The sequence below is a fragment of the Rutidosis leptorrhynchoides genome, chromosome 9 (assembly GCF_046630445.1).
Source record: "Rutidosis leptorrhynchoides isolate AG116_Rl617_1_P2 chromosome 9, CSIRO_AGI_Rlap_v1, whole genome shotgun sequence".
Lineage (NCBI taxonomy): Eukaryota > Viridiplantae > Streptophyta > Magnoliopsida > Asterales > Asteraceae > Rutidosis > Rutidosis leptorrhynchoides.
In genome coordinates this window covers 239,228,624-239,256,088 of record NC_092341.1, presented here as the reverse complement: position 1 = coordinate 239,256,088, position 27,465 = coordinate 239,228,624, and the positions used below count along the sequence as shown (strand labels likewise).

Genomic DNA, 27,465 nt, shown 5'->3' with positions numbered 1-27,465 from the left:
TTTTTGGGATGAGAATACATGCAGGTTTTATAAATGATTTACAAAATAGACACAAGTACGTGAAACTACATTCTATGGTTGAATTATCGAAATCGAATATGCCCCTTTTATTAAAGTCTGGTAATCTAAGAATTAGGGAACAGACACCCTAATTGACGCGAATCCTAAAGATAGATCTATTGGGCCTAACAAACCCCATCCAAAGTACCGGATGCTTTAGTACTTCGAAATTTATATCATATCCGAAGGGTGTCCCGGAATGATGGGGATATTCATATATATATGCATCTTGTTAATGTCGGTTACCAGGTGTTCACCATATGAATGATTTTTATCTCTATGTATGGGATGCTTATTGAAATATGAAATCTTGTGGTCTATTGTTACGATTTGATATATATAGGTTAAACCTATAACTCACCAACATTTTTGTTGATGTTTAAAGCATGTTTATTCTCAGGTGAATATTAAGAGCTTCCACTGTTGCATACTAAAATAAGGACAAGATTTGGAGTCCATGTTTGTATGATATTATGTAAAAACTGCATTCAAGAAACATATGTCGATGTAATATATTTCTATTGTAAACCATTATGTAATGGTCGTGTGTAAACAGGATATTTTAGATTATCATTATTTGATAATCTACGTAATGCTTTTGAAACCTTTATTGATAAAATAAAGGTTATGGTTGTTTTAAAAATGAATGCAGTCTTTGAAAAACGTCTCATATAGAGGTCAAAACCTCGCAACGAAATCAATTAATATGGAACGTTTATAATCAATATGAACTGGACATTTCAGTTGGTATTAGAGCTGGTTTAAGCTATGTCATCGGCTTAATCGTATAGGGGGTTCTAACAGTGTGTGACGAAGCATTGGCTCTTACTCCTCGCTGTCCGAATATGGTTGGCTTTGCCGAGAGGTAGGGCTGTAAAATCAGTGTCTGAGGTACGCTCAGTGGTCACCAGGCGGTTAGCTGGGAAGGCACTGAGTGGGATGCGTCCCCACATATGACAGTTGGTATCCGAGCGTTGGTCTTAGAGAACCAGAAAATTTGCATTAGTGTGTCTTACCGAGTTTGTTAGGATGCATTAGTGAGTCTGGACTTCGACCGTGTTTTCTTTAAAAATGATTGCTTAACATTTTTGTTGAAAACTATATATTTTTAACATGTGAATATTATGTGATATATTAATCTCTTAACGTGTTTGATATTATGTGATAGATGTCTACCTCTAGAACAAGTCCCATTGACTCACCTAATAATAATGAAGAGTCAAATGTAAATTGGAATGATTCGTGGACTGATTCACAAGTTCCCGAAGAGGAACCGGAAGAAGAGTCGGAACCGAAAGAAGAATCGGAACCGGAAGAAGAATCGGAACCGGAAGAAGAAATAGAACCAGTGGGGGAAATAATAAAACGGTTAAGTAGAAGAAAATCCTCAACCAACCGACCAAAGTTAATTATGGTCAATGGTGTTTCCACCAAAGAAGCAAAGTATTGGGAGGATTACCAATTCTCCGATGAATCGGATCCCGACAAGGATTCCGATGATGTTATAGAAATTACCCCAACATAATTTAATAAGGCAAAAGAGAACAATAAGAGAAAGGGCATAAAAATAGAGAAATTTGATTCTAAACCCGATGAACTTTATATGTATCGTCAACACCCGTATTTCTTAAGTTGTGACAATAACCCGGGAACCTCTAAACCACCAGGTTTTTCTAAACCAATGTGGAAAACGACGGCTCGTATTAGGGGAACATCATATATCCCTAGAAACTTGGCAAAACGAACCAAAACCGAAGAAGAAGAAATGAGCGAGTCGGAATAAGATAGTTGTATTCGTATGGTGTAATATATGTAATATAGTGTGCTTATGCTTTATGATATATGTAAAAATTGCTTGTATTAATAAGTATTTTTTTATGAATCTAACTCTTGTCTATTTTACAGTATAAAAACACAAAATGGATAGACAACCCAATATTTTAAGAGACCTACCCGAAGACATGATTGATGAAATCTTGTCTAGAGTCGGTCAGAATTCCTCGGCACAACTATTTAAGGCGAGATCAGTTTGTAAGACATTCGAAGAACGTTCCAAGAATGCCTTGATTTATAAAAGGCTTTCGTTCGAAAGATGGGGGATATCACATTGGGAAATCCATAAGTTACGATGTGTTTACTTTGACGCATATATTGCGGGGAACCCAAATGCTATTTTACGCAACGGGTTAAGAAATTATTTTGACTCAATATATCCGAATATAGGACTTCGTGATTTAGAAAAAGCGGCTAACATGCAACATAAAGAAGCATGTTATGCTTACGGGTTAATAATGTTCGCTTCTCACCAAAGTGAGAACAAGAACATCGGGCTACAACTATTAAAAAAAACGTTTCCACAAGTGACGGACTCAGTAGTTGGGGTGAGAAACAAAGTTTTTAGATTGTTACGGGACTGTTGGACATTACGTAACCCTCATCCCTTTGACGACGTTACAACACGCTGTCTTATCAATGGCCATAACGGTTATGTTCCACAAGACCAAGGATGAGAAGTAGTCCTAGTAAAACCAGAATGCATGACTTATTTCTGGACGTATGAATTACGTGTCTTTATTGCCTTTGCTGAACGACTTGTGTACTAGCTAGAATTATCTTCACCACTATCTTGTATCAAAGTTATTGTGTGCTATATTTCATGTTATATGTAAAATAAGCGGTATTGTAAGTTTGTAAAATATTGTGAAAAAGTTTGAACGCGAAATATTATTATAATCAGTTTTTCATATAGAATTGTAGTAGTTGAATTGTATATTAGCTACTAAGTATGAACTTAACGGGTAGGTACTACCCGAATTTAAACTTATAAAACGCTAATATGAAGAAAAAGCTTTTATAAATGAGTTCATATTATGCTACGAGATATTATTGACTACTCTTAATATTCTGTATGATTAACTTGTTTCATTTGACTATTTGAAGGAAATGGCACCGACTACTCGACAAACCATGAATATGAGCGAAGTGGAATTTCGTGCCTTTCTTGCTTCAAACATAGTTGCAGTACAGGCTGCGCTACATATCAACAATAACTCTGAATCTAGCAATGCAGCTAACGGCGCAAGAAATCATGTAGGATGCACCTACAAAGAATTCACTGCCTACAAACCTTTGGAATTTGATGGAACCGAAGGACCGATCGGATTGAAACGGTGGACCGAGAAGGTCGAATCGGTGTTTGCCATAAGTAAGTGTACTGAAGAGGACAAAGTGAAGTACGCTACGCATACCTTCACAGGTACTGCGTTAACATGGTGGAATACCTATCTAGAGCAAGTGGGACAAGATGATGCTTACGCACTACCGTGGTCAGCATTCAAGCACTTGATGAACGAGAAGTACCGTCCCAGAACCGAGGTCAATAAGCTCAAGACAGAACTTAGAGGGTTACGAACCCAAGGATTTGATATTACCACGTACGAAAGACGATTCACAGAATTGTGTCTATTGTGTCCGAGAGCGTTCGAAGATGAGGATGAGAAGATCGACGCGTTTGTTAAAGGATAACCGGAAAGAATCCAAGAAGATATAAGTTCACACGAGCCCGCCTCCATACAACAGGCATGTAGAATGGCTCACAAACTAGTGAACCAGATTGAGGAAAGAATTAAAGAACAGGCGGCTGAAGAGGCCAATGTGAAGCAAGTCAAAAGAAAGTAGGAGGAAAACGGTGATAAGAATCACCAATACAATAACAACAGCAATTACAACAATAATCGCAACAACTATCCCAACAATCGCAACATCAATCGCAACTACAACAAACGGCCCAACAACAGCAACAACAACAACAACAACAACAACAACAACAACAACAGCAACAGCAACTACAACAATCATCCTAACAACAATAAGAACCGCAACAACAACAACAATCAGAAGCAGCTATGCCAAAGGTGTGAAAAGTATCACTCGGGGTTCTGCACCAAATTTTGCAACAAGTGTAAAAGAAATGGTCATAGCGCGGCGAAGTGTGAGGTCTACAGACCAGGGGCTAACAGAATGAAAGGAACAAATGGTGTCGGAACGAGTAATGGTGGAGCAAGTAGTGTCGGAGCAAGTTATGCCAATGTAGTTTGTTATAAATGTGGAAAACCGGGCCACATTATTAGAAATTGCCCGAACCAGGAGAACACGAATGGACAAGGCCGTAGAAGAGTTTTCAATATTAATGCGGCAGAGGCACAGGAAGACCCGGAGCTTGTTACGGGTACGTTTCTTATTGACAATAAACCTTCTTACGTTTTATTTGATTTGGGTGTGGATAGAAGCTATATGAGTAGAGATTTTTGTGCTAAATTAAGTTTTCCATTGACGCCATTGGATAGCAAATTTTTACTCAAATTAGCAAACGGTAAATTAATTTCAGCAGATAATATATGTTGGAATCGAGAAATTAAACTGGTTAGCGAAACATTTAAGATTGACTTGATACTAGTAGAGTTAGGGAGTTTTGATGTGATAATCGGTATGGACTGGTTGAGAGAAGTGAAAGCAGAGATCGTTTGTTACAAAAATGCAATTCGCATTATACGAGAAAAAGGAAAACCCTTAATGGTGTACGGAAAAAAGAGCAACGCGAAGTTAAATCTTATTAGTAACCTGAAGGCACAAAAACTAATAAGAAAAGGTTGCTATACTGTACTAGCACACGTCGAGAAAGTCAATTCCGAAGAAAAGAACATCAATGATATTCCCGTCGCAAAAGAATTTTCCGATGTATTTCCGAAAGAATTACCGGGACTACCTCTACACCGATCCGTTGAATTTCAAATAGACCTTGTACCGGGAGCTGCACCAATAGCTCGTGCTCCATACAGACTCGCACCTAGCGAAATGAAGGAACTTCAGAGCCAATTACAAGAACTTTTAGAGCGTGGTTTCATTCGACCAAGCACATCACCGTGGGGAGCTCCTGTTTTGTTTGTCAAGAAGAAAGATGGTACATTCAGGTTGTGTATCGACTACCGAGAGTTGAACAAACTTACCATCAAGAACCGCTACCCACTACCGAGAATCGACAACTTATTTGATCAACTACAAGGCTCGTCTGTTTATTCGAAGATCGATTTACGTTCTGGATATCATCAAATGCGGGTGAAGGAGGATGATATTCCAAAGACTGATTTTAGGATGCGTTACAGTCATTACGAGTTTATGGTTATGCCATTTGGATTGACTAACGCACCAGCTGTGTTCATGGACCTCATGAACCGAGTGTGTGGGCCATATCTTGACAAGTTTGTCATTGTTTTCATCGATGACATACTTATTTACTCGAAGAATAATCAAGAGCACGAAGAACATTTGAGAAAAGTGCTAGAGTTGCTGAGAAAAGAAAAACTGTATGCTAAGTTTTCAAAGTGTGCATTTTGATTGGAAGAAGTTCAATTCCTCGGTCACATAGTGAACAAAGAAGGTATTCAGGTGGATCCAGCAAAGATCGAAACCGTTGAAAAGTGGGAAACCCCGAAAACTCCGAAACACATACGCCAGTTTTTAGGACTAGCGGGTTACTACAGAAGGTTCATACAAGACTTTTCCAGAATAGCAAAACCCTTGACTGCATTAACGCATAAAGGGAAAAAATTTGAATGGAAAGATGAACAAGAGAAAGGTTTCAATTGTTAAAGAAAAAGTTAACTGCGGTACCTATATTATCATTACCTGAAGGGAATGATGATTTTGTGATATATTGTGACGCCTCAAAGCAAGGTCTCGGTTGTGTATTAATGCAACGAACGAAAGTAATTGCTTATGCGTCTAGACAATTGAAGATTCACGAACAGAATTATACGACGCATGATTTGGAATTAGGCGCGGTTGTTTTTGCATTAAAGACTTGGAGGCACTACCTATATGGGGTCAAAAGTATTATATATACCGACCACAAAAGTCTTCAACACATATTTAATCAGAAACAACTGAATATGAGGCAGCGTAGGTGGATTAAATTGTTTAATGATTACGACTTTGAGATTCGTTACCACCCGGGGAAGGCAAATGTGGTAGCCGACGCCTTGAGCAGGAAGGACAGAGAACCCATTCGAGTAAAATCTATGAATATAATGATTCACAATAACCTTACTACTCAAATAAAGGAGGCACAATAAGGAGTTTTAAAAGAGGGAAATTTAAAGGATGAAATACTCAAAGGATCGGAGAAGCATCTTAATATTCGGGAAGACGGAACCCGGTATAGGGCTGAAAGGATTTGGGTACCAAAATTTGGAAATATGAGAGAAATGGTACTTAGAGAAGCTCATAAAACCAGATACTCAATACATCCTGGAACGGGGAAGATATACAAGGATCTCAAGAAACATTTTTGGTGGCCGGGTATGAAAGCCGATGTTGCTAAATACGTAGGAGAATGTTTGACGTGTTCTAAGGTCAAAACTGAGCATCAGAAACCATCAGGTCTACTTCAACAACCCGAAATCCCGGAATAGAAATGGGAAAACATTACCATGAATTTCATCACTAAATTGCCAAGGACTGCAAGTGGTTTTGATACTATTTGGGTAATAGTTGATCGTCTCACCAAATCAGCACACTTCCTGCCAATAAGAGAAGATGACAAGATGGAGAAGTTAGCACGACTGTATTTGAAGGAAGTCGTCTCCAGACATGGAATACCAATCTCTATTATCTCTGATAGGGATGGCAGATTTATTTCAAGATTCTGGCAGACATTACAGCAAGCATTAGGAACTCGTCTAGACATGAGTACTGCCTATCATCCACAAACTGATGGGCAGAGCGAAAGAACGTTACAAATGCTTGAAGACACGCTACGAGCATGTGTTATTGATTTCGGAAACAGTTGGGATCGACATCTACCGTTAGCAGAATTTTCCTACAACAGCAGCTACCATTCAAGCATTGAGATGGCGCCATTTGAAGCACTTTATAGTAGAAAGTGCAGGTCTCCAATTTGTTGGAGTGAAGTGGGGGATAGACAGATTACGGGTCCGGAGATAATACAAGAAACTACCGAGAAGATCATCCAAATTCAACAACGGTTGAAAACCGCCCAAAGTCGACAAAAGAGCTACACCGATATTAAAAGAAAAGACATAGAATTTGAAATTGGAGAAATGGTCATGCTTAAGGTTGCACCTTGGAATGGTGTTGTTCGATTTGGTAAACGGGGGAAATTAAATCCAAGGTATATTGGACCATTCAAGATTATTAATCGTGTCGGACCAGTAGCTTACCGACTTGAGTTACCTCAACAACTTGCGAATGTACATAACACTTTCCAAGTCTCGAATTTGAAGAAATATTTTGCTAAAGAAGATCTCACTATTCCGTTGGACGAAATCCAAATCAATGAAAAACTTCAATTCATTGAAGAACCCGTTGAAATAATGGATCGTGAGGTTAAGAGACTTAAACAAAACAAGATACCGATTGTTAAGGTTTGATGGAATGCTCGTAGAGGACCCGAGTTCACCTGGGAGCGTGAAGATCAGATGAAGAAGAAATACCCGCATCTATTTTCAGAAGATTCGTCAACACTTTCAACAGCTTAAAATTTCGGGACGAAATTTATTTAACGGGTAGGTACTTGATAATGCTAAAAACGAACATATATTTCATAGCATTATTCCCCAAGAAAGACAAGCTTTTAGTTGCAATTGTTCTATTTACAAGTGATATTCGTTTAAATATTAAAAGGTGAAGACAAAAGACAGATTCGACGAATTGAAGACACAAACGACCAAAAAGCTCAAAAAGTACAAAATACAATCAAAGAGGTTCCAATTATTGATAAGAAACATCTCGAAATTACAAGAGTACAAGATTCAAAACGCAAAGTACAAGATATTAAATTGTACGCAAGGACGTTCGAAAATCCGGAACCGGGACATGAGTCAACTCTCAACGCTCGACGCAATGGACTAAAAATTACAAGTTAACTATGTATATAAATATAATATAATATATAATTAATTATATTAATTATATATATATTATATTTATAAAATAAACCGTCGGCAAAGAAAGAAGCCAAAGTTGTGAGCTGGAATTTCAAAACTCCGCGACTCGCGGAGTTTGAAGGAGGAAATGGCCGCGACTCGCGGAGTTCCCCTGGACTCAATTCCCTATAAAAGCCAACGCAGTTCGACGAATTTTAATATCCATAATTCAATCTCTCTCTCAATATATACGTAAATATATATAATTTATATTTTAATTTTAATTTTAATTTTAAATCCTAATAATAAGGGTATGTTAGAGAATGTTGTAAGGGTGTAAGTCGAAATTCTGTCCGTGTAACACTACGCTATTTTTAATCATTGTAAGTTATGTTCAACCTTTTTACATTAATGTCTCGTAGCTAAGTTATTATTATGCTTATTTAATCCGAAGTAATCTTGATGTTGGGCTAATTACTAAAATTGGGTAATTGGGCTTTGTACCATAATTGGGGTTTGGACAAAAGAACGATACTTGTGGAAATTAGACTATGGGATATAAATGGGCTTTATATTTGTTTAACTAAATGATAGTTTGTTAATGTTAATATAAAGATTTATAATTGGACGTACCCATAAATTACCATATACACTCGATCGGACACGATGGGCGGGGTATTTATATGTACGAATAATCGTTCATTTAACCGGACACGGGAATGGATTAATAGCCACTAGAATAATTAAAACAGGGGTGAAATTATGTACAAGGACACTTGGTATAATTGATAACAAAGTATTAAAACCTTGGGTTACACTCAGTCGACATCCTGGTGTAATTATTAAACAAAGTATTAATATCTTGTTACAGTTTAAGTCCCCAATTAGTTGGAATATTTAACTTCGGGTATAAGAATAATTTGACGAGGACACTCGCACTTTATATTTTTGACTGATGGACTGTTATGGACAAAAACCAGACGGACATATTAAATAATCTAGGACAAAGGACAATTAACCCATGGGCATAAAACTAAAATCAACACGTCAAACATCATGATTACGGAAGTTTAAATAAGCATAATTATTTTATTTCATATTTAATTTCCTTTATTTTATATTTAATTGCACTTCTAATTATCGCATTTTATTTTATTGTTATTATATTTAATTGCACTTTTAATTATCGTACTTTTAATTATCGCAAGTTTATTTTATCGCACTTTTATTTATCGCAATTTCATTATCGTTATTTACTTTACGCTTTAAATTAAGTCTTGTATTTATTTTTATTTTTTTACATTTGGTTTTAACTGCGACTAAAGTTTTAAAATCGACAAACCGGTCATTAAACGGTAAAAATCCCCCTTTATAATAATAATATTACTTATATATATATTTGTATTTTTATAAAAGTAAACTAATATAGCGTTAAGCTTTGTTTAAAGATTTTCCCTGTGGAACGAACCGGACTTACTAAAAACTACACTACTGTACGATTAGGTACACTGCCTATAAGTGTTGTAGCAAGGTTTAAGTATATCCATTCTATAAATAAATAAATATCTTGTTTAAAATTGTATAATAGTTAATAGTATTTTCTTATAAAATATAAGCTATTTTATATACACCTCTGCTTTGACATCAAGTTATTTTTGGCGCCGATGCCGGGGACAATCTAGCTTAAAAGCCGGAAGCGCAACGCTAAATATAAAAAAAAAAAATATTTTTAGTTTACTTTTATTAAAATACGCTTTTGTAAAAATACTTTTTTAATTATTCGAAAACATAAAAAGAAAACAAAAATATAAATATTTTTAAGATTTTGTTAAATATTTAAGTTTTATAAAGTTTCTTTATTTTTATTTTATAAAAATATAAGTTTTATTTAAATATTTTATGTTTATTTAAAATATAAAATCAAAAACCGAAAAAAAAGAAAAAAAATTATATATATATATATATATATATATATATATATATATATATATATATAAATCTAGTTTTAAGATTTTTATTTATAAAATTATAAAGTAGTTCTATTTTTATTTTAGTTTTTAAATATAAGTTTTTATTATATAAATATTTTTATTTAAAACAGAAAATATAAAGCATAATACAGAAAATAAAAAAAAAACGCGTCGAATTAAAAACTGTACCAGAGTTGAATTTTAGAACCCCGCGACTCACGGAGTTTTCCTGCTTCGGGCACCGCAACTCGCGGAGCAGCCCTGACACACGTGACAGAAACCCTAATCAGCATTAATTACGGGTTTTATATTTATTAATTAACTTTTAACCCTAATCAGGTTTAATTTTAATATATTAATTAGTTTTACTTTTTATTTAATTTATATATTTAGTTAAATTAGTTTAATTAATGTAAAATTAATAGTTTTAATAAATAAATATTATAAAAATAATATTTTTATAAAAATTGTACTTTTTACAACTTTTTGTATATTTTTATATTTGATCCCTTTTTAATTGTTTTAGCGTAATATTTGTGTTTTTCGCTAGTTTTTAATGTTAAACTTAGTTTTTGCCATAGTTATATTTTTATTTCTAGATTTTTAGGCTTTGCCGTAAAATCCCTTAAGTGCTTTTTCTTTAGACTAAGATTTAAGTGCTTTAGAATTCTGCGACGCCTTTTCAAGTTTTAGTTTTTTTTTTTTTAAGTTATTGCCATTTGGGATATAGTTTTACTTGTAAGCTTTAATATTTTTAGACGCCTTTTACCTATGTATCAATTATCATTCCAATTAGTAATCTCAATTTTCGATTATAATTTTAAGTTAGTGATAGTAATAAGGTTGGGTTAGTCGAGTGTTTTTAAGTTCTATAAGTTACTCTTTTTCTTTCTTATTTTTATTTTTCGATCTTTTTCCGACACGCTCTTTTTCTTTCTTATTTCTCGCTATTCTAGTTTTAGAACATAGATTTTTATTCTACTTCTTATCTAAATTTCTTAAAATTACGAAAATTTATTTTAAGTGGTTAAATTGATAGACATCAAAATTTTCTGGTTCGTAGTAATAGTTGGATTTGTACGTGGACCGGGTTATTGGAGCCAAACAGTCCTCAATTATATTGAGACCAAACGAATCCTGCCCCTCTGCTGCATCTTTTGGCTATTCGAAACGTGGGCAAAATCAGAAAAGTCTATTAATTGGATAACTTAAATAATTTTTTTTCCTTTTAAAAAACTAATAGGATATTCAGTGAATGCACCGAGCAAGACGTTCACCACCTTTTGTACGTTCACCACCTGTAACTAGATCAAGACATCTAGCTAATATTGTCGCCGTTGATAATCCATTTTTTGAACCCGACCTCACAATTGAGAATCCGGAGAATATTCAGGGACAATTCATAGATCCTGATCCATTAAATTTTCCTTCGGAACCACCAATCATTCAAACAGAGATTGTTGAGGAACGAACCATTAAATCAGAATCCTCTAGTGATTCCTATTCTACAAATTCAATTATGGAAGTAACAGAACCTTTAAGTATGGAAGACCGAATGAGAGCTAAACGCACTGGCCAAGGTCACGCAATTACTCATCCAGACATTAATGCGCCAGATTATGAAATCAAAGGACAAATTCTACACATGGTGACTAATCAATGCCAATTTAGTGGTGCGCCGAAGGAAGATCCAAATGAACATCTTCGTACCTTTAATAGGATCTGCACACTATTTAAAATAAGAGAAGTAGAAGATGAATAAATATATCTCATGTTATTTCCCTGGACTTTAAAGGGAGAAGCCAAAGATTGGTTGGAATCGTTACCTGAAGGGGCGATCGATACATGGGACGTTTTAGTTGAAAAATTTCTTAAACAATTCTTTCCGGCATCTAAAGCCGTAAGACTTCAAGCAGAAATTGTTACGTTCACACAGAAACCGAATGAAACTCTATATGAGGCGTGGACCAGATTTGGAAAATTATTAAGAGGATGTCCGCAACATGGTTTAGACACCTGTCAAATAGTATAAATATTCTACCAAGGATGCGACATCACTACAAGAAAAGACATCGATATAGCAGCTGGTGGTTCCATTATGAAGAAAACCGAAACTGATGCTTATAAAATTATTGATAACACTGCTTCCCACTCACATGAGTGGCACCAAGAAAAAGATATCGTTAGATCATCTAAAGCAGCTAGAGCCGATTCTAGCCATGACTTAGATTCCATTTCCGCAAAGATAGATGCTGTCGAGAGACGAATGCAAAAGATGACTAAGGATATTCACTCAATACGAATTAGTTGCGAGCAGTGTGGAGGACCACATTTGACAAAAGATTGTCTCAGTATTGAATTAACAATGGAACAAAGAGAGAATATTTCATACATAAACCAAAGGCCTGGAAATAATTATCAGAATAATTATCAACCGCCAAGACCGATTTACAATCAAAACCAGAACTATAACCGAAATATTCCATACAACAACCAACAAGGTCCTAGCAATCAACAAGTATCCAACAATACTTACAATCAGCAAAGACCTAATTTTCAAAACAAACCACCACAACAAACCGATGATAAAAAGTCAAATTTAGAAGATATGATGGCGAAGCTAGTTGAAACTCAAACGCAGTTTTTCACATCTCAGAAACAAACTAATGAACAAAATGCTCAAGCATTTAGAAATCAACAAGCTTCTATTCAAAACTTGGAACAAGAAGTAAGTAACCTAGCAAGGTTAATAGGTGAAAGAAAACCGGGAAGTCTACCTAGTGATACAAATGCTAACCCCCGGAATGAAACAGCTAAAGCCATTACCACAAGAAGTGGTACAACACTTAAACCACCTGAAATACCTGTAACTTCTGATGAAGCTATTCCTACTCCACAAGAACCACAACCTGAACAAGATAAGGAAAAAGAACCGGTAGTTGAGAAGGTTAATGAAGATAACACAGTTAAGGCTAAACCTTATGTTAAACCTACCAACCACCACTTCCTTACCCGAGTAAAATGAAAAAAAGAGAAATTTGAAGCCGAGCAATCCAAATTCTTGGATATGTTTAAACAGATAAATGTAAATCTTCCTTTCATTGATGTAATTTCAGGAATGCCTAGATATGCTAAATTTCTGAAAGATCTAATCTCGAATAGAAAGAAAATGGAAGAACTCTCGGCCGTTACTATGAATGCTAATTGTTCAGCAGTGCTGTTGAATAAGATACCAAAAAAATTATCTGATCCAGGAAGTTTCACAATTCCATGTTTTCTGGGTAGTCTTAGTTCAATAGAAGCATTGGCAGACTTAGGTGCTAGTATAAATTTAATGCCGTATTCACTATACGCTAAACTAGACCTTGGAGAATTGAAACCAACAAGAATAAACATACAACTAGCCGATAGATCAATAAAATATCCTAGAGGGATAATGGAGAATATGCTAGTTAAAGTTGGTACTTTAGTATTTCCAGTAGATTTTGTTGTTCTGGACATGGAAGAAGATTCTCAAGTTCCTCTCATATTAGGAAGACCATTCTTAAACACGGCTAAAGCAATGATAGACGTGTTTGGTAAAAAACTGACCCTAAGTATAGAGGATGAGAGTGTTACCTTTTCAGTTGATAGATCAATGCAACAACCGCAATCTGCAGATGATACATGTTATTATATTCAAACTATAGACTCACATGCAGAATTGTTAGAAGAATTTCCAGAATTACAAGGAATAGGAGAATGTTCTTTAGGAGAAGGTAATGAACCAATTGATGAAGCTGAAATGTTAGCTACACTTATAGCTAATGGATATGAACCAACAACAGAAGAAATTCAAATGCTAAAAGAGGAAGACAGATATCGATATAAATCATCGATAGAAGAACCTCCGAAATTAGAGTTAAAGCCACTTTCAAACCATTTGGAATACGCTTATTTACATGGTGAATCTGAATTACCTGTAATAATATCGTCTTCTCTTAATGAAAATGAGAAATCACAACTCATTTCTGTGTTGAAAGCTCATAAACCAGTCATTGCATGGAAGATTCATGATATTAAAGGAATAAGTCCTTCGTATTGCACACATAAAATCCTTATGGAAGAAGGTCATAAAACGTATGTGAAACGCCAACGAAGACTAAATCCTAATATGCAAGATGTAGTTAAGAAAGAAATTATTAAACTGCTAGATGCAGGTTTAATATATCCAATTTCTGATAGTCCATGGGTAAGCCCAGTTCAATGCGTGCCTAAGAAGGGTGGCGTGACTGTCATTACAAATGAGAAAAATGAGCTTATTCCTACTAGGACTGTAACAGGATGGCGTGTATGTATTGATTATAGAAAATTAAATGACGCCACCAGAAAAGATCACTTTCCCTTACCTTTCATTGATCAAATGTTGGAAAGATTAGCCGGAAATAGTTACTATTGTTTTCTAGATGGATTTTCCGAATATTTTCAAATTCCAATAGCACCCGAGGACCAAGAGAAAACCACGTTCATGTGCCCTTATGGTACTTTTGCTTACAAACGCATGCCATTTGGACTTTGCAACGCCCCTACAACCTTTCAAAGGTGTATGATGGCGATTTTTCATGACATGATAGAAGAATGCATGGAAGTTTTCATGGATGACTTTTCAGTCTTCGGTGATACATTTGAATCATGTCTAGTTAATCTGGAACGAATGCTTATTAGATGCGAACAATCAAATCTAGTACTTAATTGGGAGAAATGCCATTTCATGGTTAAAGAAGGCATCGTTCTTGGTCATAAAATTTCAAAGGAAGGAATTGAAGTGGATAGAGCTAAAGTAGATGTAATTGCTAAACTTCCACATCCAACCAATGTTAGAGGAGTTAGGACTTTTTTAGGGCATGCCGGTTTTTACCGACGTTTCATAAAAGATTTTTCTAAAATTGCCACTCCTATGAATAAACTCCTAGAAAAGGATGCTCCATTCATCTTTTCAGATGAATGTATCAAATCTTTTAATATTCTTAAAGAAAAACTCACTAATGCGCAGATCATGATAACACCAAATTGGAATCTACCGTTTGAACTAATGTGCGATGCAAGTGATTTTGCAATGGGAGCCATTTTAGGACAAAGGATTGAAAAACGATTTCAACCTATATATTATGCTAGTAAGACGTTACAAGGAGCATAAATAAATTATACAACTACTGAAAAAGAACTCCTTGCTATTGTCTTTGCTTTTGACAAATTTCGATCATATCTCGTTCTAGCTAAAATGGTGGTCTATACCGACCATTCTGCTCTTAGATACCTATTTTCGAAAAAAGATGCTAAACCAAGATTAATTCGTTGGATCTTACTCTTACAAGAGTTCGATATTGAAATCCGAGATAAAAAAGGAGCAGAAAATCTTGAAAATCCCGAATTAGAAGTTCTAAATGAATCGACCATACAAGACAACTTTCCTGATGAATATCTATTGAAGATAGATTATAATGAAATCCCATGGTTTGCAGACTATGCAAACTACTTAGTTTATGGATACCTTGAAAAAGGATTATCATACCAAAAACGAAAGAAATTCTTCAGTGATATAAAACACTATTTCTGGGAAGATCCACATTTGTTTAAAAGTTGTCCCGATGGAATAATACGCCGATGTGTATTTGGAAATGAATCTAGTAAAATCTTAAACCATTGTCACACAGGACCAACAGGAGGGCATTATGGGCCTCAATTAACAGCAAGAAAAGTTTATGAAGCTGGATTCTATTGGCCTACAATTTACAAAGACGCACACCTTCTTTGCAAATCCTGTGATGCTTGTCAAAGGGCCGGAAAAATAAGTCAACGTGATGAAATGCCACAAAAAGTCATTCAAGTATGTGAAGTATTTGACATTTGGGGTATTGACTTTATGGGTCAATTTTCAAAATCTCATAATAATCTCTACATTCTCATTGCCATTGATTATGTATCTAAATGGGCGAAAGCACAAGCTCTCCCAACTAATGATGCACGAGTTGTAGTCAACTTTTTAAAACGTCTTTTTGCAAGGTTTGGAACACCGAAAGCTTTAATAAGTGATCGGGGTACTCATTTCTGTAATAATCAACTTGAGAAAGTTCTTAAAAGATATGGAGTAACTCATAAAATCTCCACTGCTTATCATCCACAAACAAGTAGACAAGTTGAAAATACCAACCGAGCTTTAAAACGTATTCTAGAGAAAACCGTAGGATCAAATCCGAAGGAATGGTCCATTAAATTGGAGGATGCACTCTGGGCTTTTAGAACAGCCTGCAAAACTCCAATTGAAACTACACCTTTTAAACTCGTTTACAGAAAAGCATGTCATCTTCCAGTAGAAATTGAACACAAAGCATTTTGGGCTTTGAAGACATGTAATCTTGATTTACATGAAGCTGGACGTCTACGATTAAGTCAACTAAACGAATTAGAAGAATTAAGACATGAAGCATACGAAAATTCGTTAATCTATAAGGAAAGAACAAAGAAATGGCATGATAAAAGAATCAGAAGTTCAAAAGAATTTAAAGAAGAAGACAGAGTTCTTCTTTTCAATTCACGATTCAAGCTATTTCCTGGAAAATTGAAATCAAGATGGTCTGGACCATTCATAGTCAAAAGAGTTTTCCCATACGGAACGATAGAATTAATAAATTCAAATGGGATTGAATTTAAAGTTAATGGTCACAGAGTTAAACATTACATAGATAGTCCGATGGAAGTCAACAACGAAGTTAATCAGAATTTTGATACCACAGCTAACTAAGTGTGGGGAGAATCAAGTCTTTTAAGGATTTTATGTATTTCTGTTAGAGTTAGATTTTCTATTTTCGTGTAGTTCTCGAAAATGGAACCCGAATGGTCTTTCCCTAGCAGACCCTAAAGAACTAGTCTTCTCCCCCCATTCTGAATTTTTATTTTTTTTTAGGAAATGAAGACTGCCTGTGAACTAAACCATGGTCTAATGCTACACGCTTTGATCACTAAACGTAATAATGACACACTACCGAGTGAAATAGTATCAGTAATCAAAGAAAGATTGGACGGAGTAAGAAAAGAATCCAGATGCGAAGATAATAAGTTACAATTTGGTAAAGGAAAATCAAAATCTGCAGCGAAAAGAAGAGCACGACACCTAGAAAGATGTCACAAATGCGGAAAATGGTCACATGGAGGTAAATGTTCAAATAATCAAACCTATTCAAATACCGAATTTGTTACTTTATGCAGAGACGGACCGTTCATATGTTTAGAAGAAAAAACACTGAATGCTCGAGGTTACGCCTATGTAGCCATGGAAAACCAATTAAACCGACTATCTTATGAATGGGATAGATCGTATAACCAAGAATACTATCTCACAGGTAAGTCTGTACAGTTTTTTGTTTTTATTTTTATTTTTATTTTTAACCTTTTGATAATAAACGCTAATTTGTTCGCTATAAAGTATTAAATTGGTATTGAATAAAATTAGGTTTGGCGACCGAAATTATTGATATCATACAAAAATTTATTACATCACTGCGAAATTTAACGTTTATTCTTAAGGTATAAATATCTTTAATCAATCAACTTAAAATATTTCAAAAATTCGTCATGAGTTAAATTAGGTCATGGAACCGAAATTACTTTACCGAAAAGAGTGGCGCATGTTTTTGATAATATTTGATTGATTAAAGTGGGATAAAAGCCAAAAAGATTTTTAATTTTATTTTTACAATGTTTTAAAATTAATATATAAAAATTAAAATAATATTGTAAACTTTTTAAAATTAATATATTTAAAATTGTAAATATTTGAAAAATTAATCTTTTCAATATAAGTTTGTATGTTTAAAAACAAAAATATAATATAAGTTTGGTGTGAATTTTTAATTTTTATTATATGAATTTTGAATTTTATGCATTTTAAATTTAAGTTTGGTGTGAATTTAAAAACAAAAATTTATTTTATTTCGCTAAGTTAAAAATATGATTTTTAAAATTCGTCGTAAGTTGAAGACTAGGTCTTTGAACCGAAATTGCTTTACCCGAGAAAGGGACGAGAACTTTTATTACCATTATTTTTAAATTTTATTGAATTAAAGTATGCCAAAAACATTAAAAAACCCAAAAATCTAAACTTTTAAAACAATCGCTACAAAAAGACAAATTTTAAAATTTTGTCGAAGGACGGACTAGGACATCGATCCGAAACGACCTCGTCCTAAATAACAAAGGAAAACAAAATTTTAAATTTATTTTATATTTTTTTTATAAGTTAAGATTTTATTTAAAAAAAAATATCAAACCCCGCGACTCGCGGAGTTTGAAGGGTCAAACACCGCGACTCGCGGAGGGACCAAAACCCAGAACAAAATAAAAACGTAAACTGATCGGTCCACACACCACACCACAAAAAAAAAAACTGCGAAATAAAACCCGAAAAAACCCGAAAAAGACCTCCCAAATTCACAATTTTTCACCGTTAATCATCAAATCTTTTACTAAAATCATGTTAAGAAGGATGCTATCAAGGAATTACTCAAGAAAAACGGTAAATTTCTACACCTAAACACCATTTAATCCGAAAATTGGTGTTCTTGAACAATTTTATACCCAATTCGATTTTGATGCTTTTTAGTGTAATTATGCTTAAATTGCTTATGTATTATGCTTGTATAACCTAGATTGATGCTATTTAACATGATTAGAAGCCTTAAACTTCAAATTTTGAGTAATCTAGGGTTTGTGTTCTTGAGCAATTTGGGACTTTTTGATATAAACAGGTTATGACCGATTTTTGTCATGAATTGTTGCTAAATTAAGTAGTGTAACATGTTTAGGTAGTTAAATGATCCAAACTTTGAGCCTAAACATGATTTTGAGAATTAAAGTGGACTTTTTCAAGTCTAAAATTCATGAACTTGATTTTTGAGAGATAATGCCAATTGAGACTTGTTTAATTGCTAGTAATGATTATTTTGACATGTTATTTGAGTTGAATGCTTATGAACTTGGCGAACATTTTCGTATATGCTTATTTGAAAAAGTGTAGATTTGATAAAAATATGAAAATGAGCTTAAGTTTGATATAAATTGGACATGTTATTGTAATTATTTTGATTGATGATTTTGCTGACATTAATGCATATTTGGATGCACAAAATTTGTGTTTGATGTGTTTTGCAGACTGAAAGGGGTGAGTCTTCATCCCAAGCTCGCAATGCTCCTCCTGAGAATGCGGACCAACAGGAGGTGGATAACTACTACAAGCAAGATATACCTCATCCAGTAATGACATTTTCTGATATGCACTTAGAAGATTTGCACCCGAACTTGAGATTTGACAGACGTTGGATAGATTATCCAAAATACCAAAGAGGATTGCATACTCTTCATTCTAAAGCTGTTGAGGTACCTAGGGTCATAGAATGGGGACCATTAGAAGCTGTAGAATTGGTCGGGCCAATTAGGGAATTACTTGCACAGAGGTATGGTAATTCTACTTTCAACGATTGGGTACGGTTATTCAACATGCGTAGACCTGTATATAAAGTATGGTGTGAAGAATTGTTGTGTAGTATAGAGTTAAATGATCGGGTAGCTAGTTTAACCGATCGTTCTTTTATTAGATTTTTGTTAGGCGGTTCGATGCGCCACATGTCTTTACTGGACATGGCTCAGGCTTTACGTATATATACGCCTGAGGAGTTAGCATCTGCCGATTGTAGAGGGTTGATACTAAATGGTAGAAAGATAGACGAAAATTTTGATACGCATGGTGTATGGAGTCAAATGACTAGCCATCACCGATTTAAAGGGGGAAATTACTCTTATTTGGATATAGATAGAGCTGAATTAAGAGTAATTCATAGGTTTTTAGCTAATTCGATTACACAAAGAGGTAAGAATAAGGAAAAGGTAAATGAACAGGATTTATTTTACCACATGTGTATTCGAGACCCACAAAGCGCTGTAAGTATACCATATTATGTGGGTTATTATTTATCAGCTATGGTTAGGGGGATGAGACCACATAGCATAATAGGAGGTGGTATATTTATTACTTTGATTGCTGAATATCTCAATGTGGATATAAGTCGGGGGGGATTATTAATCGAAGAACCAGAACCCCAAGATACAATAGGTTTAAATCTATACCATGGTGCTAAGGTTTTGAAGAGGCGAAATAACGCCGCAGTACGATATAATGGTAGACATCCACAGGTTGAGAGAAACCAACAGCAAGGTAATGTAGGAGGGGGAAATGAAATGGCAGAAATGCAAAGGTTTATAGCTTCACAAGAGTATGAAAATGCTAGACATAGAGCATTTGAAGATTGGCAAGTTCATCAAAACCAAATCATAGCTTATTGCCAACATATAGGTAGAAACTATATTCCTACCCCAACGCCCATATTCCCTCCCTGGTCTATAGAGATGCAACCACCGTATCCTACGTATAACCCAGGAGAAGAATTTTATAGCACATATGGTTATGCATGGAACCCCTTCTGGTATCAGTATCATCCCTAGTCTACTTAGTTTTTTATTTTTTATTTTATTATTTGTAATGTTGATACATTTAATACTTATGTTGGATTTGTAATAGTTTTATAATTTTCTAAATTTTATTATTAGATTTTAATAATTTTTGAATGTGGGGTAATATACCAAACTTCAAAAATATGTATATATGTTTGCAGTTTATCTTATGTACACAACATGGTAAAACAACGCATTTTCAAAGACTGGCATTAAGTTCAGCAAAAGCAACTAATTTTGACGACAAGATGCAAAATATATGTGAAATAACAACAAGTCAGAATGAACAAATGATATGCACCATTTATCATTCAGCAAGCAAACACAAATATGTTTGGAAACTTTGATAAAATTTAATCATTTCTACGCTAATTACCCTCAATAATTTAAATTGTTACTGATTTCTTGCAAATGAGGGCATTGCAAGATCTTAAGTGTGGGAAGGGGTTAAATTCTTTCGGATTTTAAATATTTTTTACTTCATACATGTAACGACCCGCACTTTTTCGATCATTTTATACTTATAAGATTAATATTTACATAAATTAAACCTTGCCAACATGATAAGCAATCCAAATTGTCGAGACTTATATTTCCGAAAAGAGTTTTACACAACGTTTGACCGTCTAGTTTGACCGATGATATCACGAACTATACAATATATGATAACTATACGTTTGTGTATATATATGTATATATACATATTTAACATGATTAATGAATGTTTTAATATCTCATTTTGTATTAATAACAACAAGTTATATGTGTATTTTGAAACTACTAACTTAAGTTTTCAAAACGATAACAATACGTAACGTTATTTGACTTAAATACTTAAGACTATAATGTTTATACATATATTGTATAAGTAATGTATTTAATCACTTTTAAGAACTTAAATACATAAAATCATATAAGTGTATTCACAAAAGATAGCTATATTTGAATCCTCATTCCATTTTTCACAAAATTTCTATACGTATATTTAGAGTATTTGTACTCGTATCATACCTAGCTCCTATACGTATTTACTAATAGTAAATACACATCAAAATCACCACCTAACCAGCCATTATTCATGCCCTTAGAGCTAGGTAATTACTTTTGAATCATTGCAAGACTAATTACAAAAATACAAACTAGAATTTTGTCATGTTATCCTTAAAGATCACATTTTTAGGAGTATATATGTATCATCATTTTTGATTCATTTTTACTACAATCTCTTAACTAAAAACACACACTCTTTCTTACTCTCTAAACTCCATAACAATCCAGCAAAGTTCCATAAAGATCTAGCTTCAAAAACCATACTAAAACACCATAAGAAAACCATACAAAAACACTTCAAGAAAACCCTCCAAGAACACCAACTTACTTCCAATCTTTCATCCACTTCCATCACCCTTTTGATTCTAGCTTCTTACTTCTCTTTTACAGCAAACTTATCCAAGGAACTTGAGGTAGTAACTATGTTCATAACCTTATTCGATTTATATATATATAGCTATCTTATTTTGTGGTACAAAAGTTTAACAACAAGAACATAGTTTGAATGTTTTCAAACTTGTTTGCAAACTAAATAGATCCTTCTAACTTAACTTTTAAAATACTTCAAGACCTGTAATATAACTTATGTATATACTAATTTAACAAGGTAAAACTTGGTTTTTCAAAGTATAAGTATTTTTAGAAAAATGGTCATTAAATGATTTTGTTGTAACAAAAATGTTTAACTTCATATGTTTCACTAATGTTTCACTTATGCCGTATGATTTTGAATACAAACCAAGGTATTTACAGTTCATAGTCTTAAAGAAGAACTCGATCCAAGAAGATGGCAATTTGAATCAACGAAAACGGATTTGTAACGAAGAAACTATGACCGAAACAAAATTGGTTATCCTAGATCATTTCAACTACGGGATCAATTGGAAAAAAATGATATAAATCACATATTTCTAAGATAACATGATATTTTATATATATGTACTTATAATTCAATTTTATATGGTTCAGGATCACCCGTAAACAATACGAGAAGATTAATCATAAGATCCCATGTTTGTACGCAACACGTCATTTGACAACACCGGTACTTTATGTACGCAACACGTCATTTGACAACACCGGTACCATGGGTCAAGATTAATCTCGACCAACACATATACGATGGGGTTTTATTGATTTCGTTGGGGGTTTTATTTATTCATTGCGGGTATATTAAACATCTAAAAATGAACCATTAAAATTGAATTACTAACATCGGACTGCTAACTACGGACTAAGGAATTATTCAAAGTATTAAAAGTATAACAAGTATATAATTATAACGTTTGTTTAAAAATGAAAACATATTGATATATTATATATGGATAGGTTCGTGATATCAACCGGAAGACCGAGTCAAAATATATATATCATCAAGACAAGAGTGAGTATATAGTCCCACTTTTAAACTCTAAATATTTCGGGATGAGAATACATGTATTTTATGTTTTACGTTATGGACACAAGTAACTGAAAAATATATTCTACGTTGAGTTGTACCACTGGCATACTTCCCTGTAGCTTGGTAACTATTATTTACAGCGGTATTGTAAACGCGAATCCTGTTGATAGATCTATCGGGCCTGACAACCCCAATCGGACTGGACGACCAGTATTCAACGGTTGCACAATACTTCGTTTTGTGACTACACTTGGTACGGTGTAGTAAGATTTCATATTAAAGGGAATATGCGACGTGAAAATGTTAAGTATGGTTACCAAGTGCTCAACCACTTAGAATATTTTTATTGAAATGTTTATATACGAAATCTTGTGGTCTATATATATATATTGCTGCGCACTAAACCTATATCTCACCAACTTTATGTTGACGTTTTTAAACATGTTTATTCTCAGGTGATAATTAAAGCTTCCGCTGCATTATGTTGAATCTAAGCAGGATCATGCGTACTCATATTTGTGTCAAAAATAAAACTGCATATCCGAGGACGTGTGTTGTAAAATATGCTAGAAATCGTGTTGTTATTATCATTTGTAAAGTTTGTAAGTCGAAGATTATCGTTAAACGATAATCATCTTTTTATTGTCTAAAGCTTGTATCAAAAATAATGGTTTGGTTTGTAATGTATAATATATGCAGTTTTCCTTTTTAAAAATGTCGCATATAGAGGTCAATACCTCGCAATGAAATCATACGTTATCTAACACGTTCTTATGGTTAAGGAGGGGTTATGACATGTGGTATCAGAGCGGTGGTCTTAGCGAACCAGGTTTGCATTAGTGTGTCTAACCGAGAAGCCGTTAGGATACATTAGTAAGTCTGGACTTTGACCGGGTCTGATTTAAAAAAAAAAAAAACCATTGCTTATCACTGTTGGTTAAAATTTATATGTAAATATTATATAAGTACTAATGGGTTAGTTGTTGTGTGATAGATGTCGAGCACAAAAATTGTTATCACAATCAACGACTCCGAATCAGAATCTTCAGATGGCGTTCCAGTCATTAACCTGTCCGATGACGAAAATGATATCCTTGGGGAAGACTCACAAATTCCGGATGAACCAACTATAAAGAACCCGGAAAGTGAACCCGAGGAGGAAAGTGAACCCGAGGAGGAAAGTGAACCCGAGGAGGAAAGTGAACCCGAGGAGGAAAGTGAACCCGAGGAAGAAATACAGGAAATTACAAAAGACGAGTCGAACTAGGAAAGAAACGAAAGGCTAATGAATTAGAAAATCCAAATCCCGAGTTTAATGAGAATGATGTGGCACCAATTCCACTCAACACTACCACCCCTATCCCCGCTATTCCTATTCGTTCTGTCCCGGCATCCAGTTCTTCAGTCCCACAGCCAAAATATAGGCAGACAGTTAGGATAAGCGTTAAGCAAATCTTTGTGTCTAAATGTCCTAGAAAATAGATCAAACGATGCGCTGCTGTGTCAAACCATGGAACCGAATAATGTTTTGTACAATATTAATAGTGTGGTTTGCTTAATGTTCGATGTAAGATAAGCATATGTAAAATATTGAAGTATGAAATGCAATAATTTTCCATGGTTAAGTATTATTTAGATTGTAGTAATTGATTCTGTACTAAGCTATTAAGTATGAACATTAACGGGTAGGTACTACCCAAGATATAATTATAAAACTCTAATAAGAAGAAAAGGCTTTTATAATAATACCTAGTTCATATTATTAATAAGCTATAATGTACTATAAATACACACTACATCTATAATAATCCATGTGAATAATTATTTTCTTTCATTAGGAAATGGCGCGATTGAATCGAATGACGGAACAAGAAGTCGAGGACTTCATCAACCAGCGAGTGAACGACAGAATGTTATGGGTTGAGGCTGCAAGAGCTGCTGCAGTTAATCCAAATCCTCGTGTAGGATGCTCCTACAAGACGTTTCAAGCTTGCAAGCCTTCATCATTCAGTGGAACGGAAGGGCCGATCGGTTTAACCCGATGGATAGAAAAGATGGAGACGGTGTTTAAAATCAGTGGTTGTGATGAAAAAGACATGACCAAGTTTGCATCGTGCACTTTACAAGATAGTGCACTCACATGGTGGAAGAATTATGTGAAGGCGGTAGGAGGAGATGTAGCTTATGATACTCCATGGGAAGAATTCAAAGCAATGATAATCACCGAGTATTGTCCAAGGAATGAGGTTATTAAGTTAGAAGATGAGTTACGAAGTTTGAAGGTGGTTGGTACTGAAATCACCAACTACAATCAGCGATTCATGGAATTGGTTTTACTATGTCCTGAATTGGTTCCAACCGAAGAACGGAAGATTGAAATGTACAAAGCTGGTTTGCCCAAAAAGGTCAAGGCAAATGTTACAGCATCGAAACCTAAGACAATTCATGAAGCTATAACCATGGCAAACGAGCTAATGGATCAGGTCATCATGGATAAGAAAGTATCCAATACTGATGTGAAGGTATCAGGTAACAAAAGAAAGTGGAATGGAAATTATGATCGAGGTAACCAACAACAATCTTTTAAGAAACAAGAAAACACGCAAGGTGCGGGTAGTGGTTTAAGCTTTGGTTATAAAGGACAAAATCCTTTATGCAACCGTTGCCACAAACATCACTTTGGTTACTGTAGTGTGTTATGCACCAAGTGTAATCGACAAGGTCATCTTGCGGAAGATTGTAAGGCTCTCGTTACAAATAGCAACAAGACTCCTGCCACCAACGCAAATAGAACTGCTTTGGCTACCATTACTTGTTTTGGTTGTGGAAAACAAGGTCACTATAAGAGTCAGTGCCCGAATCAGAATGGCGGACCTGCACGTGGAAGAGCGTTTGTTATTAATGCTAGAGAGGCACGAGAAGACCCGGAGCTTGTTACGGGTACGTTTACCATTAATAACTTATCAGCATCTATTTTATTTGATACTGGCGCCGATAGAAGTTATGTGTGTAAAAATTTTTACACTAAATTGAATTGTTCATCATTACCTTTAGATGCTAAGTACTTGATTGAGTTAGCTAATGGTAAACTAATTGAAGCCGATAAAATTTGTCGTGATTGTGAAATAAATTTAGCCGGAGAAACGTTTAAAATCGACCTTATACCCGTAGAATTAGGAGGTTTTGATGTAATAGTCGGCATGGACTGGATGTCCAAAATAGGAGCGGAAGTTGTTTGTGCCAAGAAGGCAATTCGTATTCCTGGTAAGGATAAAATACCGGTGATGATTTATGGAGAGAAGGGTAATTCAAAGCTAAAACTCATTAGCTGTTTGAAAGCCAAGAAGTGTTTAGAAAAGGGATGTTACGCTATTTTAGCACATGTTAATAAAATCGAAAAGAAAGAAAAGTGCATCAACGACGTGCCTGTGGCAAGAGATTTTCCTGAAGTTTTTCCGGAAGAATTGCCGGGATTACCTCCATTTAGATCGGTAGAATTTCAAATAGATTTAGTACCAGGAGCTGCACCAGTGGCTCGTGCTCCATATAGACTTGCACCGTCCGAGTTAAAAGAACTTCAAAGTCAGTTAAAAGAATTACTGGACCGTGGATTCATACGACCGAGTACTTCACCGTGGGGAGCTCCAATTTTGTTTGTTAAGAAGAAAGATGGATCTTTTAGGATGTGTATAGATTATCGTGAATTAAATAAGTTAACTATCAAGAATCGGTATCCACTACCGAGAATTGATGACTTATTTGATCAATTGCAAGGATCATGTGTTTATTCGAAAATTGACCTAAGATCGGGCTATCATCAATTACGTGTCAAAGAAGAAGATATACCGAAAACTGCTTTTCGGACACGCTACGGTCATTACGAATTTTTGGTTATGCCGTTTGGATTGACGAATGCGCCAGCTGTATTCATGGACCTCATGAATCGAGTTTGTAGTCCGTATTTAGATAAGTTTGTTATCGTTTTCATTGATGATATTCTTATCTATTCCAAGAGTGAGCAAGAGCATGAAGAGCATTTAAGGTTGATACTGGAGTTGTTGAGAAAAGAACAACTTTATGCTAAATTTTCTAAGTGTGCTTTCTGGTTGAAAGAAGTACAATTTCTTGGCCACGTTGTTAGTAGCAAAGGAATTCAGGTTGATCCAGCAAAAATTGAAGCCATTGAAAAATGGGAGACTCCTAAGACACCAATGCAGATACGCCAATTTTTGGGTTTAGCCGGTTATTATAGAAGGTTTATTCAAGATTTTTCCCGAATAGCTAAGCCGTTGACAGCGTTAACGCAAAAAGGGAAGAAATATGAATGGACCTCGGAGCAGGAGAACGCATTTCAAATACTGAAGAAGAAATTAACTACGGCGCCTATTTTATCGTTACCAGAAGGGAACGATGATTTTGAAATATATTGTGACGCTTCGCGACAAGGTTTTGGTTGTGTTCTTATGCAACGAAAGAAAGTAATTGCATTTGCATCCCG

General features: G+C 34.7%; 1 protein-coding gene across 1 annotated transcript in view; it reads right to left on the bottom strand.

The window, feature by feature from the left end:
* Positions 1 to 27,465, bottom strand: part of LOC139868618 (uncharacterized) — a 105,362-nt gene that overhangs the window by 23,610 nt on the left and 54,287 nt on the right. The gene's annotated exons all lie outside the window — the stretch shown is intronic.